This window comes from Myxine glutinosa, chromosome 10 (assembly GCF_964187855.1).
Source record: "Myxine glutinosa chromosome 10, kmMyxGlut1.1, whole genome shotgun sequence".
Taxonomy (NCBI): Eukaryota; Metazoa; Chordata; class Myxini; order Myxiniformes; family Myxinidae; genus Myxine; species Myxine glutinosa.
The window spans coordinates 26,375,470-26,389,167 of NC_136270.1; positions in this window are offsets into that span (position 1 = coordinate 26,375,470).

The following is a 13,698-nucleotide window of genomic DNA, read 5'->3' on the forward strand; positions in this document are numbered from 1 at the left end:
TGCTGCTGTGGCCGCCGCTTGCTTTGCCAGGACTCGTCTGACTCGTCTGGTCCAAACCCTCAACTCAACAACACTCTTGCATGTCTCCCTGTCCAACCACTCTTTCTCTCTTGGTCCAACCACTCTTTCTCTTTCTTGGTCCAACCACTCTTTCTCTCTCTTGGTCCACTCACTCCTCACCACCCCACGCTTCTTGCGCGCGCGCCTTTATAGCGCCTCCGGCGATCAAGCCGCCGGCCTTCAGGACACGCCCATCGGTGTGCTCACCTCGGCCCTGGTTGGTCATGCGACCCTCTGGCTCCGCCCTTGATGACGACGGGCGGGCACGCCCCTCTTCCCCGACCCGAGCACATGTTCAATGGTGGTTTTGGAGGGGATGTAATTGGCAATCGAGGCTTGGCAATGACGAAAGGGGATGTGAAAGGAAATGGAGATTTTGGGGATGGGAATGAAAGGGGATCTATTCTCTTTCACTGGTGCAATGGAGTACTTCAATTAATGGGAGACACAGCCTTACCCTAAAACACAGAATAAGATATAACTATCGAACAGGGGTATTCTATTATTGGCTGACGTGTATGCTTGTGGACTAATTATGGGATGCCCTTTTACCTTTACACAGCTCCGGAGGCAGGGGGCGCAGAATAAACAATAATAATAATAATAAAGCACACAATCAAAAAAATATACAGTCCTCATATTCGCAACAATATATATATATATCTATATATATATATATATATATATATATATATATATATATATATATATATATATATATAATTATATATATATAATTATAATTATATATATATATATATATATATATATATATAATTATAATTATATATATATATATATATATATATATATATATATATATATATATATATATACATATATATATATATATACATATATATATATATATATATATATATATATATATATATATATATATATATATATATATACAATATATATATATACCATTATTGATGCCAAGTTGTATCACTTACTCACTGGAAGCAGCAAATGAAAAAAAATTGAAATAAAAGTTTTGTTTATAATATTTTTGGCGTTATTGAATGGAGAGCAGAACTTGAGCACTCCAAGTGTATATATTAATGCAGTGACAGCGGCGCTTTGATTAATTTTTGTATGTCTGATGCGATTTAAACTTTTCATCAAATCAAGACTATCACACAAGTGTCTTTGCAGATTGATTTTATTTTTCTTCCAATATCTCATTTGTCTATAAGAATTTATCTCGTGTTCCACTGGAAATTGTTCCTGATGAGGCATAAATGATGAATAAATATTTAGAGATATACCAAGTGAAAAGTATTGTTGCGGTTCTGAGAGTGTAAATATAACATCAATAAAGGTTAAAGGTTTGCCCCCATAGTTAGTCCACAAGCAACACGTAGGCCACCTTAGAACATTAGTTATGTCATAGTATATGTGAGGATAAGGCCATCTCCAATAATGATACCTGCGTTGTGTAAAATAAATAAGTATAGGTCCAGTTCATTTTGCGGCCCAACCTCCAAATCCACCTCGTTGAGCAGCATCCATCCCGCGCCCCGATTCGGCTAATCCACCTCGTTTGCCAGCAGGGTTAGCTGCCAGTTGCTTGCTCGAACTAGTCGGGTGGCCACGAGGTAGGCCTGGAAAAGGGGAGGAGCGCGAGGAAGAGGTGTGGCCGCATCAAGCAGCACGTCAGAAGGCGGTGACGGTGAGAGCCAACAACCAACCAGGGCTCGGGTGACATGGCGTGAGGGGCGTGGTAAGGGGGCGGCTGGCAAGTTCCAGAGGGTTCGCTGGGCGGCGCTATATAAACGCGCGCCCAAAGCCCTTGGACAGGACTCGTTAGGAAAGCGCATGGTAAAAAGGACTCGCTGGGGAAGGTTCGCTTTGTAAAGGACTGTCCAGGACTGACGCAACAGCGTGCATGAAAGAGGACTGCAGCGGATACGCGCTTGCATGAGGATGTATGCTATGGAACTTGCATTGGGGAGCGCCCATTGAGCGGTATTTGGAGTGCATATAGCGCCAGTTTGTTTATTACGTACGCGGCTGAGCCGCGAAGTAACCGCCAGCCAGCTTTGCCTCTCGCCCCGTAATTGTCCGCTCCGCGTCGACGACCCACGGGGCGCCTCTGCCGCCCTGACCATCTCCTTCACGGTACGAGTCGAGGACCGGAGTGAGCTGCCTGGACGCCATCATCCCTGGACCATCACCCTGTCCTTCTACATCCCCGTGTGAGTGTGTCTGAGAGTGAAACGGGCCTGTGTCCTGGGATAAGTTAAGACTGTATAAGCTTCACTGTGTGTTCTTCTTCTCCTTCCTGTACAAATTGTAAATAAACCAATCTGTTCTTCCTGTCTTTCCTGATTCGACCGTATCAGTCCTTTCCTCCATTGGGTAAGCGTGGCACGATTCGGAACCGCTCAGATCGGGTTTAGTTCTTGTTAACGGCTCGGATCACGGCTCGCTATCGCTCGGCGTTTCCACTACAACCGTGATTCGGGTGGGGTTATTTCCTTGCTTCCTGGGAGGCGGTAATTAGGTAATAGGAATTCGGCCTACGACCCTACCCAACGCTAACCGGAAGGAACGTCATAGCCCCGGATCACGTCGGCTTGTAAAAGACAAGGGGACTAATCCCCCCTTGGTAAGGGGAAAGGCCAACGTTGAGATCCGCAACAGTATCTTAAAAACAAATCCTCTTAATAGATAAATAATGTTATCGCTAAGGTGATAAACATTTAAAACTCGATACAGCAAAAGATTTTAAAATGTGGCTGAGTTATAATCATTCAATAATGGTTTGGTTTTGAGACACATCGTCATAAAAAGTACGTATTTTATGAATACTAATAAACTCGGGAGCGGCGGCAGGGGGTCATGTTTTTATCCTTACTTATTATTGCCAATTATCTATATAATAATAGCGTAAGGACTCGACTTTGTTATCCCTTTTACGCCGCACCCAGTGACCCGATGCCCATGGCACTAATGGATTTACGATCTACGAACCGCGCTCTTTGTTTATCACGTACAGCCATACTCGAAAAATCTGAATTAGCCGACGTTGGGGCCCAAAAGCATCCGATTAACTGCCGATACGACGCCATCTTACGACGCCATCATATTGGCGTCTGCTGGGTGAAGGCGAAGCAAGCTGTCCGCTGATTGGACAGGCGAAGACGAAAGCAAGTCGTCCACTGAGTGGACAATCCAGAGCATGCATTTGTGCCGGTGTCGGCGATCGTTGTTCATATATGCACTCTTCATTCTCATCTTTCTTCCTAACTCTTACTCGGACAAGCAAATCCCCTATGCCATCCATAATGGTACACTCTATCCAGACACCACATCCTCCCGTGGATGTTCCACGGGTTTCGGCTAGTTATTACTATTACTTGTGTTGAATCAGACCATGCCTCACCATTCTAAATTCCCAATAATAAAATTTACTTCTTTGAAGGTGTTGGTGGAGGGAGTGGGTTGTTCCTAGAGGGGAGTGGGGGGGGGGGGCAATATCGCAACTCACAAAATCCCTTGGGGAGGGGGGATATAGTTTTCGTAATATCGTTTATCTTATGTTTTTTATTAGTAGCGTCCTTTGAAAAATGCCATGTCAAAGCTATCTTAACACGGGTATACACCTCAATACGCATCCCCATTGGTGGGAAAATCCCCTTTGGTGGAGAAAATCCTCTTGGGGATGGGAGCAAATGAATTTGCTACAACTTTCATTGTGCAACCCCTTAGTCCTCCTGTCAAGTTGGGTTGATATTGGATAAGTTATGACAGATTGTATTGCTGTCAAAACTCATCAAACAGACACCGACACCAAATTGCGTGTTTTAATATGACGAGTACACCCGCAGACTCCGGGAGGGGCAGAAAGGGTCATTCCTCTTTGGGGTATATAGATTGCAGTCGATCTCTGGGCGGGTCTCAAGAACATTGGGTGTGTGTTCATTTACCAAGTTTCTTGTGAAGAGATCGCCAAGTGGTTTAAGCATTTGAGCAAGCACTCCATTCAAAACCGTTAAGGAACGGCTGGCTTGGCAAGCGCTAGCTCGCTGCTTGGTAAAGGAGCACAACCTGAGCTTCTCCCTTTCAGTTTCATATGAAACAGCAGGAGCGAGTTTCAAAATTCCCTACGAAAAATGCCATGGTAGCGGCAAAAAGGCAATGTTATCAACTCAACATTAGTGGGTTATATAGAGTACAGTAGATCTTTGCTCAGTTCTGTAAGTAAACCTTACTTCACAGATGTCGGGATTCCTCCAAATTTCTACATTTAGTGTTATAAAGAGCATTAGCGACTGTTTAAAAAGCTAAGCATACATGTTTGTGGTGTATAATATTTTTACTTCCTGTAGAAGCCCTTGCTCCCACAGAAACGCCATTATAACTATAAGCTATTTATACACGTTATCACTGCAGGTAAAACGCCTTGGGCGAAGTGGGACATTATTAGTACTAATATTGTTTGTAATAACATTAACAATATGCGATTATCATTAATTTTGTTATTAAGAGCGTCTTTGGAAAAACGCCACGATAAATCTTCTTCTTTGGACAAACGCCACGATAAATGTTCTTTGGAAATACGCCACTATAAAGTTAATTTAACATTTATATACACCTCAACGTGCAACCCCATTTACGGCAATGGTGAGGAAAACCTGCTCGGGGGAGAAAATGCGCTACAACCTTCATTATGTAACCCTTCGTCATCCTGTCAAATTTGGTTGAGTTGGATAAGTAACGACAATGTATTGGCGTCAAAAATTCATCAGACGGACACAAATGGTGTATTTTAGTATGATTATGATGAACAAGTTATTCAAAAGAAAGAAAAAAAAACAATTCAAAATAACACCAAAATGATATATATACAGACTTGGCATTTAATATGGAATTTTTTTTTTTTCTTGACTTGGATTTACTTTCTTAACTCAGTATATCAATCTGGTGAGTTTCTTTTACACTTTGGTGATTTATTTGTTAAAAGAACCATGTCACTGATTGTCGCAGCAAGAAGTCAACAACAGGATTATATCACAGGTGGCGTGGCAAAATGTACGGACAGGTGCATTTGACGATTGGCTTCACAGTCGGGTATACAAGGGTTGTTGCGTTCTGTATTGGTGGAAAACAACTGCTGCACGTCTCCAAAAGTTATTGCCGCTTCCTCTGGAGATGGTCCGTCAACTCGACAATGCTGTTTGTCATGGAGTGGTGGCTTTACGAAATTACGGCATGAAAGAGCATGCTATTGCTCGGCAGTATGGCATCACTCAAGGTCAGGTGTCAAAGATCCTGAAACGAAATGCTCAGAGGGGTGTCCCTACTCCAATACTGAGGCCAGGACGTCCCCGCAGAACCACAAGGAGGGATGATCGCCAGCTACACCGGTTAGTCCGCAATGGCCGTACCAAGTCAGCTAATCGGCTTAGGGCTGAGTGGCAGCAACTGACAAATGTGCCTGTATCCAGAAGGCTAGTCAACCAACGACTGGTTCAAGCAGGCTATCGTGCCAGGTGTCCCCTGAGAAAGCCACGCCTGACCAGACAACACCGCCAGCGCCAATTGCAGTGGGCCAGAGAGCACCATCAATGGCAGCCAGGACACTGGAATCACGTGATCTTCAGTGACGAGTCTAGATTTCTGGTCAATCGTCAAGATGGCCGCGTCCGAGTGCGCAGACAAGTGCATGAAGCCTACAACAAAGATTGTATAGTGCCAAGAGTCCAAGCTGGAGGTTTTGGGGTGACCGTTTGGGCTGCTTTTCATGCAGGGGGCAAAACTGACCTGGTTGTTCTGAATGGAAACCTGAACCAGTTCAAGTACAGGGCCATTCTGGAAGAAACATTGCTTCCATTTGCTCGTGCAGCCTTTCAAGGAAACTTTGTCTTCCAAGATGACAATGCACGGCCTCATCGTGCTCGCATAATCCAACACTTTCTTGCTGACCGTGGTGTAGAGCATATGGAGTGGCCTGCCATGTCCCCGGATATGAATCCGATAGAGAACTTGTGGGCAGAATTAACGCGTCAAATCGACCACTTGGACCAACAGCCGACCTCTGTGCGTGAATTGCAGCAGGCTATTGTCACTGCATGGCAAGCGATTCCTGTCTAAACCTTGGCAAATCTCGTGAACAGCATGCCTCAACGTGTACGTGCTCTCCTGAATGCTCGTGGGGGTTACACGAAGTAGTCAACTGTAATTTTACTGTCCGTAATCCCAGTAGTAATTTAACTTTTGTTTTTGTTAAAAAACTATTTGGCTAATGTGCAAAATAAAGAGATACTTCTGGAAAACGTACAGAAGTTTAACACTACTGTCCATGAATTGAGTTCGATATCAGTTTACATCACTTTCAAGGATCAATTTATTTGTTTCGAAATGTCAAATGTGGTTTTTGTTTCTTTTAAAGGTGACTAACAAAATCTAGAATAACTTCAACATAATTCCAATGAACTTTTGGTTCTAAGACATCTTGAAAAGTAAGTTCACCCCCACAAAAAAAATATTCCATATTAAATGCCAAGTCTGTATATATATATATATATTTTTTTTTTTTTTTTTTTTTTTTAACTGGGCTTTTATTTCTTAACCAGAGGACAATATCTTTCTTTTTTTCTCTTGCAGATGCCTGTGCTAAAAATGCCACGATAAAAATTAACATTTTGTTCTTATGCAAGAGCATTTTGTTCTTATAAAAATAAGCAAGCTCAAATGGGACGTTATGTTATAAATATTTCTTTACACGAAAGAACAAAAAATCTTTTTGGGATTAATTTGAGGCCTTTGTGCCCCCTGGGTTCAACATATACATTCTGAATGAAAAAAAAAACTAATTTTCCCCGAGGTTGAGATTTATTAGAATAATTGTTCTTTTGTACTGAATTTTTAAACGGTGAAGCCACTTCAATATTTGGCTATGTCCGTCCATCAAAAAGGAAGAATATTTCTAACTCAGTGTTCAATTCTAAAAGGTTCTAAAAGAACACGTTCAGTCTTCAAGTGTACACTAGAGGCCTGTTCGGCCTGAGAACCAACACAGAAAGAACTGGCAATTTGATTTTGAAGCCCTGCCCAGACAGACAGTCTGGCAAAGAATATACTATCACTAGTGGGGTCACCCGTGGGAATCCCACGGGCATGCACGTCTTAATTTAGATGTTGCACATTCAGTTTTACAAACTGGTTACTGGCAATTTATCAGATCCACAAATGATGTAATCTACACAATGTATTTACTTCTGATAACATGTGAATGCATGTGCGTGCACATGGGAAATACAGTTTGAAATGTGTGATTACATCTCATGTAAAATGTGACTTCAAGAGCTCAAATCCTCCCTCCCTGCCCCCATCCCTCCCACATCATGCACACTGCACCAGGGAGTGGATCACCCACAGGGGAGTGGGTTTCACACACACACACACACATCTCGTTTTTTTCATTTCTGTTCCTCACAATTCTCTGTCACTCTTATTCACACAGACACACACACACACACACACACACACACACACACACACACGGGGGAGTGGGTCACACACATATACACACTCGGGAGAGTGGGTCACACACACACACACACACACACACACACACACATCTCGTTTTTTCATTTCTGTTCCTCACAATTCTGTGTCTCTTATTCACACACACACACACACACACACACACACACACACACACACACACACACACACACACACACACACACACGGGAGTGGGTCACACACATATACACACACGGGAGAGTGGGTCACACACACATCTCGTTTTTTCATTTCTGTTCCTCACAATTCTGTCTCTCTCTTATTCAGACACACGCACACATACACACACATACATACACACACACACACACACACACACACACACACACACATATATATATATATATATATATTGTTACACAACCCAACGTCGGCCTATGGTTCCCCTTTGAGGAGGGATTAGTCCCCTCGCTTGTCACTGACCGACGTGGTACCTGAAGCTGCACCGCGGCCTCCGAAAAGACCGGTGAGGAGCTTCGTTCGCGACCGCGGATAAGATGTTACTGTATTGCCGAGCGGATGGCAGCCGCGGCCCGAACCGTTAACAATGACTAGACCCGATTCTGAAACGTTGGCCAAATCGTGCCATGGGTATTCAATTGGGAAAATACAAAGACGACACAGATGTGAAGAAGAAGAAGACAAGAGGTAGGAAATACGAATATGATTTATTTACTATTTACAACCAAAAGAAAGGAAGAAGGAAAGATAATAAAATAAAGACAGAAAGAGGGACGGACCAGAAGGACACAGTGAAAATTCTAGCTTATCTATGCAGTCTTAATTAATACCCAGGACAAGACACACGAAACAGACTACGAGCAAACTCACATGAATGGGGAATGAAGGCAGGAACGGATCGCTGGAGGTGGATGGCTTGGCGGGAGAGGAAGGTTCAGCGGGGATCGGTCGAGCTGGAAGCGGACAGCCGCCGTCAACGTTCGAGCTGCGATCGCCAAAACCGCCGCGGTTCCAAACTGCGCGGCGAAGCTCCTCCGGTGCACCGGGCGCTCTCCAAAGCTGCTCCGGTCTCTCTCACGTTCCTCTGGTGGAACTCTTAGAACGCAATGGTTCGCTCTCCGTGCTGCCGTGGGGACGTCGGGTGCTTTCTCAGGACTCCTTTCTTAAATGCAACCACTTTGGACTTGGACTCCTCTCTTTAACGCAACCTTGGTGCAACTCTTTCTTGGCACTTCTGTCAAAGGCTTCCGCGCGCGCTTTTTATAACGCCGCGGGCGATCAAGCCGCCGGCCTCCAGAACACGCCCATCGGTGAGCTCGCCTCGGCCCTGATTGGTCGGCACGGGCTCTCTGGCTCCACCCTTGATGACGATGGGCGGGCACGCCCTGGATTCGGCGGCTCCTCCCCCTTCTTCTCCAAGCACACCTCGTGGCTAATGGAGTCGCGGTGAAAACCGCCCAGCAGCTGCGGCGAATGCAGTTGGCAGGAAAGGCTTTGGGAATGGGAATGAAAGGGGATCTATCTATTTGAATTCGGTGCAATGGAGTGTCAATTAATGGAAGACACCGCCTTAACCTACATAGAATAAGGAAATAAACTACCAACAAGCAGGGAATCTATGATTGGCTAACGTGATTGTTTATGACCTAATTACGGGACGCCCTTTTGACCTTTATACACAACTGGAGGAAGGAGGGCGATATTTTTACAACAATAAAAAAAACAATCCTCATATCCACAACAATATATATATATATATATATATATATATATATATATATATATATATATATATATATATATATATATATATTGTCACGAATTTGAGAAGTGTAACGGTTTTGAGAAGGGTAACGGTTTTGAGAAGTGTAACAATTTTGGAGAAAGTGTAACGAATGCGAAAAGTATGGTTTTGTTGTGTGTAACACCCTCGTAATGTAAATAATGGTCGCAGCCGTCCTCCTAGTTAATTCCATGAAACTTACACACAGGCCACGATATATCTTTTTAAATAGTTTATTTCCTTATTCTATGTCGGCTAAATATGTGTTTCCCACTAGATTGACTCTGCATTGCATCAAACGAAATAAAGCGTAGGCCCCTCCGATGATCCATGGCAGCTCAAGTGCCAGGGATTCCCCCACTTGAGCTTTGACAGCAACCGTTTATTGCAGTACTGAACTGCTGTGCAAAGTGACGGCGCCTTACCTGCAGCTGCTGACCGGTTTTTTTTTTTGGTTTTTTTTTTGTTTTGTTTTGTTTTGTATACAAGATCGAGGCTCGTGAAAGAGCGAACATTAATCACACAGAAAGACAAACAGACACATCAAAACAAATAACATCGGGAGCGGTAGACAAGATGGGGAGAGAGGGGGAAGGACACAAACACAACATTTGAGCAGGGACCGAGAGACATGGAGACTTCGAGAGAACTGTGGGAGGGAGAGGGCTTTGGGGGGGAGGCATGGGAAGGGGGGGGGTGGGAGAGGTATAAAACATATGGACACTGCCAAGACTTCCAGGAAAGAAGTTGGAATTTCAAACAAGGTGGATCTGGGGTGAATTAGTGGGGGTAGAAAAGATCAAGGTTTTGGATGGGGGAAGATAAGAGATGGTGGTGAACAGCTGTTTTGAATACCTGGAGGGAGGAGTGTGATTGAAGTGAGTGTGGGAGTTTGTTCCAGAGGCGGGAGAAAAGAGGAATGAAAGAGTGAAGGTGAGCAGAGAGCCGAGATTTCGGCAGTTTAACCATCAGAGGGTGGCTGGCAGATCTTGTGCGACCTGTAGGAATATTTGGGGGACAGAGCACAGAGAGAGCTGGGGGAGCAAGGCCGGAGAGGAGTCGGTAGAAGACAGAAAGACCACCTACCTGCCTGCGGTGAGTGAGTGAAAGGCCCTCAGAGATAGCTTCATCGCGGGAGATTGCAATGATTCTGAAAGCTTTGGATTCAACAGCGTGAAGCCGAGCCAGGTGTGAGGCAGGAGCACCAGCCCATAGGGGAGAACAGTATTCCATTGAGCTGCGGATGAAAGCCTTGTATGTGGTGAGGAGCTCAGGTGTGCTGAGGAAGGACTTCGCACGACGGAGGATGCCCAGTCGGCGGCTGGCTTTGGAGGCCAGCTTGGAAATGTGGTTTTCCCAAGAAAGATCATGGCAGATGGTGAGACCCAAAAGCTTGAGCGACAGAACTTCTTGGAGAGGATTGTTGAGAAAGTAGATGGGAGGGTTGTCCAGTCGATCTTTTCGGAGAGACATAGTAAGAGTGTGAGATTTGTCAGGATTGAAAGACATGTTCCACATGTTTGACCAGTCTGTGATTTTGTCCAGGTCTTCAGAGAGTGAGGAGGCTGCAGACTGCCGATCTGAGGGAAGAGGAATGGAGCGGCAGAGAGTGGAGTCATCAGCAAAGAGATCCAGAGGATTTTCCAGAGAGTCGGAGAGATCATTGATAAAGACCAGAAAAAGCACAGGGCCCAGCACACTGCCTTGGGGAACTCCAGCCTGAACGGGAAGGGGAGATGAGAGAAATCCATTCAGGGCCACACGTTGACTACGACCAGAGAGGAAGTCCGCAAGCCATGCATGGAGATTTCCATGGATACCATAGGAGGAGAGTTTGGTGAGCAGAGCTGGGTGCCAGACCGTATCGAAGGCACGTGATATGTCAAGGGAGACAGCTCTGATTTCCTGTTTGGCATTGAAGACCTCCATCCATTGTTGAGACAGCAGAAGCAGCATGTCCAGAGTAGAGTGACCTGGTCTGAAACCAAATTGATGATCAGAGATCAAGCCATTGTAGAAGAGGAAAGATTTCATATCCGAAGCAATGATGGATTCCATGACTTTGCTGATAATTGGGAGCAGGCTGATTGGTCTGTCGTTGCAAGGATCTGTTTTTGCACCTTTTTTGTGTAAAGCGGTAATGTTTGCTGATTTCCAGTATGCTGGCAGATGACCTTGAGCAAAAGATAGGGTGAAAAGAACAGAGAGAGGGTGAGATAGAGCGGCAGAGCAGGATTTTAGGACCCGTGGGCTGATGCCATCTGGTCCAGTTGCAGAATCAGAGTCGAGGTTTGACAAAAACTCCTCCACCTTGTCAGGAGAGAAGGTCACAGAGTCCAGGAGCAGTTTGGTTCGACTGGGAAAGGTGGGAACAGAGAGAGATGGGTTTGGGACTAAGGATTTTGAGGCAAACACAGAGTTGAGGCATTCGGCTTTGTCACGTGCGATGTCAACTGTGTGGCCATTTGAGGTAAGGGAGGGGATGGAGGGGGAACAAACACCAGAAACGGATTTGACCAGACGCCACCAGGATTTGGGGGAAGGAGACAGGTTTGAGAGTTCATTCTTGAGTGAGGAGAGATAGTGCTTCCTGGCACTCCTGAGGGTAGACACACACTTGTTCCGAGCTTGGTGGAAGGAACTGAGATTTCCTTCAGTTGGATTAGCCTTCCAAGAGGCAAAGGCAAGTTGTTTCAGGGCAACTGCCTCACCACAAGATTCAGTGTACCATGGACGGGAGGAAGGGTAAGACAACTGAAGGCGAGATGGGATAAATCTATGCATGAGAGAGATCAGTTTGCTTTGGAAGAATTCCCAGGAAGAATTGATGTCAGAGGCAGTGGAGATGGGAGACCAATCCAGACGATTGATGGCTGCTTGAAGACCGTCCCAGTCGGCCTGAGTGAAATGCCAGACTCGTCGACGCTGAGGAGGCTCTCTGAGAATGGCCAGAGAGATGTTCGCTTTGACAAGCACATGATCAGAAGAACCGATTGGAGCAGAAGAAGAGCAGCAGACATTAGCAGGGAAGTTAGTCATAACTAACTGTTATGAGTTATGACTAACTTCCCTGCTAACTGTTATGCTAACTGTTATGTTATGCTAAGTTCATAACTAACTGTTATGACTAACGAAAACCCGGTTTTCGCCATTTGCGGACATTACGAACAAGGGGAGTGGCTAGAGAAGACGGGTCGCCCCCCTCATCATAGGGGGGAGGAGTAAGTCGGCCCCGCTCATCCAACCCAGAACAAGGGGTTTGGCTCAGAGAGGGCGGCGCGGGAACCCCCGAGAAAGTGCGCGAAGGTTCGGTGAGGAGACCAATATAAGCCGCCGCGGGACACACTCCATGCTCTTGCTCTGACCCCGTCCTCTTGCTTGCTGTCGCTCGTTGTTGCTGGGGAGAACGAAGACGCCTGATCGAGCAGGTGTGTGCGAGCCATCGTGCGACCAGCTGCGCTGCAGCTAAGGGGGCAGCTAAGGGGCCGCAGGCCACGAAAAGGACGCGCCAGGCAGCAATCCACGCTGGACCCTCCATTGCCTCCCAAAACAACCATCCATCCTCAAGCCATACCTGCCTGCAATATCCCCCGTGTAAGTGTGAACGTCGTCTGTCCTAATCGTTGTCCTGGGGTTAAGTAAATTGACTAGTATAAGCTAACGATTCACTGTGTGACTGCTTCTTCCATCCATTGCTTGTAAATAACTTTGATCGCTCCTTCTTTTTGCTTGTGTGTATAATAAATCCTGTTATTCCTCCGTACTCTGTCTTCTTCTCTCTTCCTTCTCTTTCGGTCGCTTTAGAGGTTTCCAAATTGAATATCTGTAGTGCGATCTGGTCAACGTTGGGGGAGTCGGGTCAATCAGGGATCCTGTAACGGTCGCGGTGGACCATCCGCTCGGCCCATAATAACATCTAAACCGTGCCCGTAACAATTGGTGTCAGGAGTGGGATACGAGGCCCGAAGCAAATTTTAAAAACGTGTAGAAAAAAAAAATTTGGTCAAAATTACGAGCTGCCGAAATTTCGTTGTTTTATAAAACCCGAATTTTGAGATCGCGCCATGGACAATCAAGGCGATCGGATGTCGGTGGGGGAGATAGACGGGTTAGGGGTAACCCAGGACCTCGGGGAAATGTATATGGAGGATGTGGTTGAGGGGGTATCAGACGCACAAAATGGCGCTCTCGCGCACGAGGTTTCGGGCGCACAAGATGGCGTCCTCGCGCACATGGTTGTTGCGGCACCAAATTTAGCCGCGCCCATGGTCGCGGTAGCCGAACCCGAGATGCCAATGGATTTGAACCTGTTTATGAAACAGATGATGGCCTTTATGGTAAAAACAGACGAT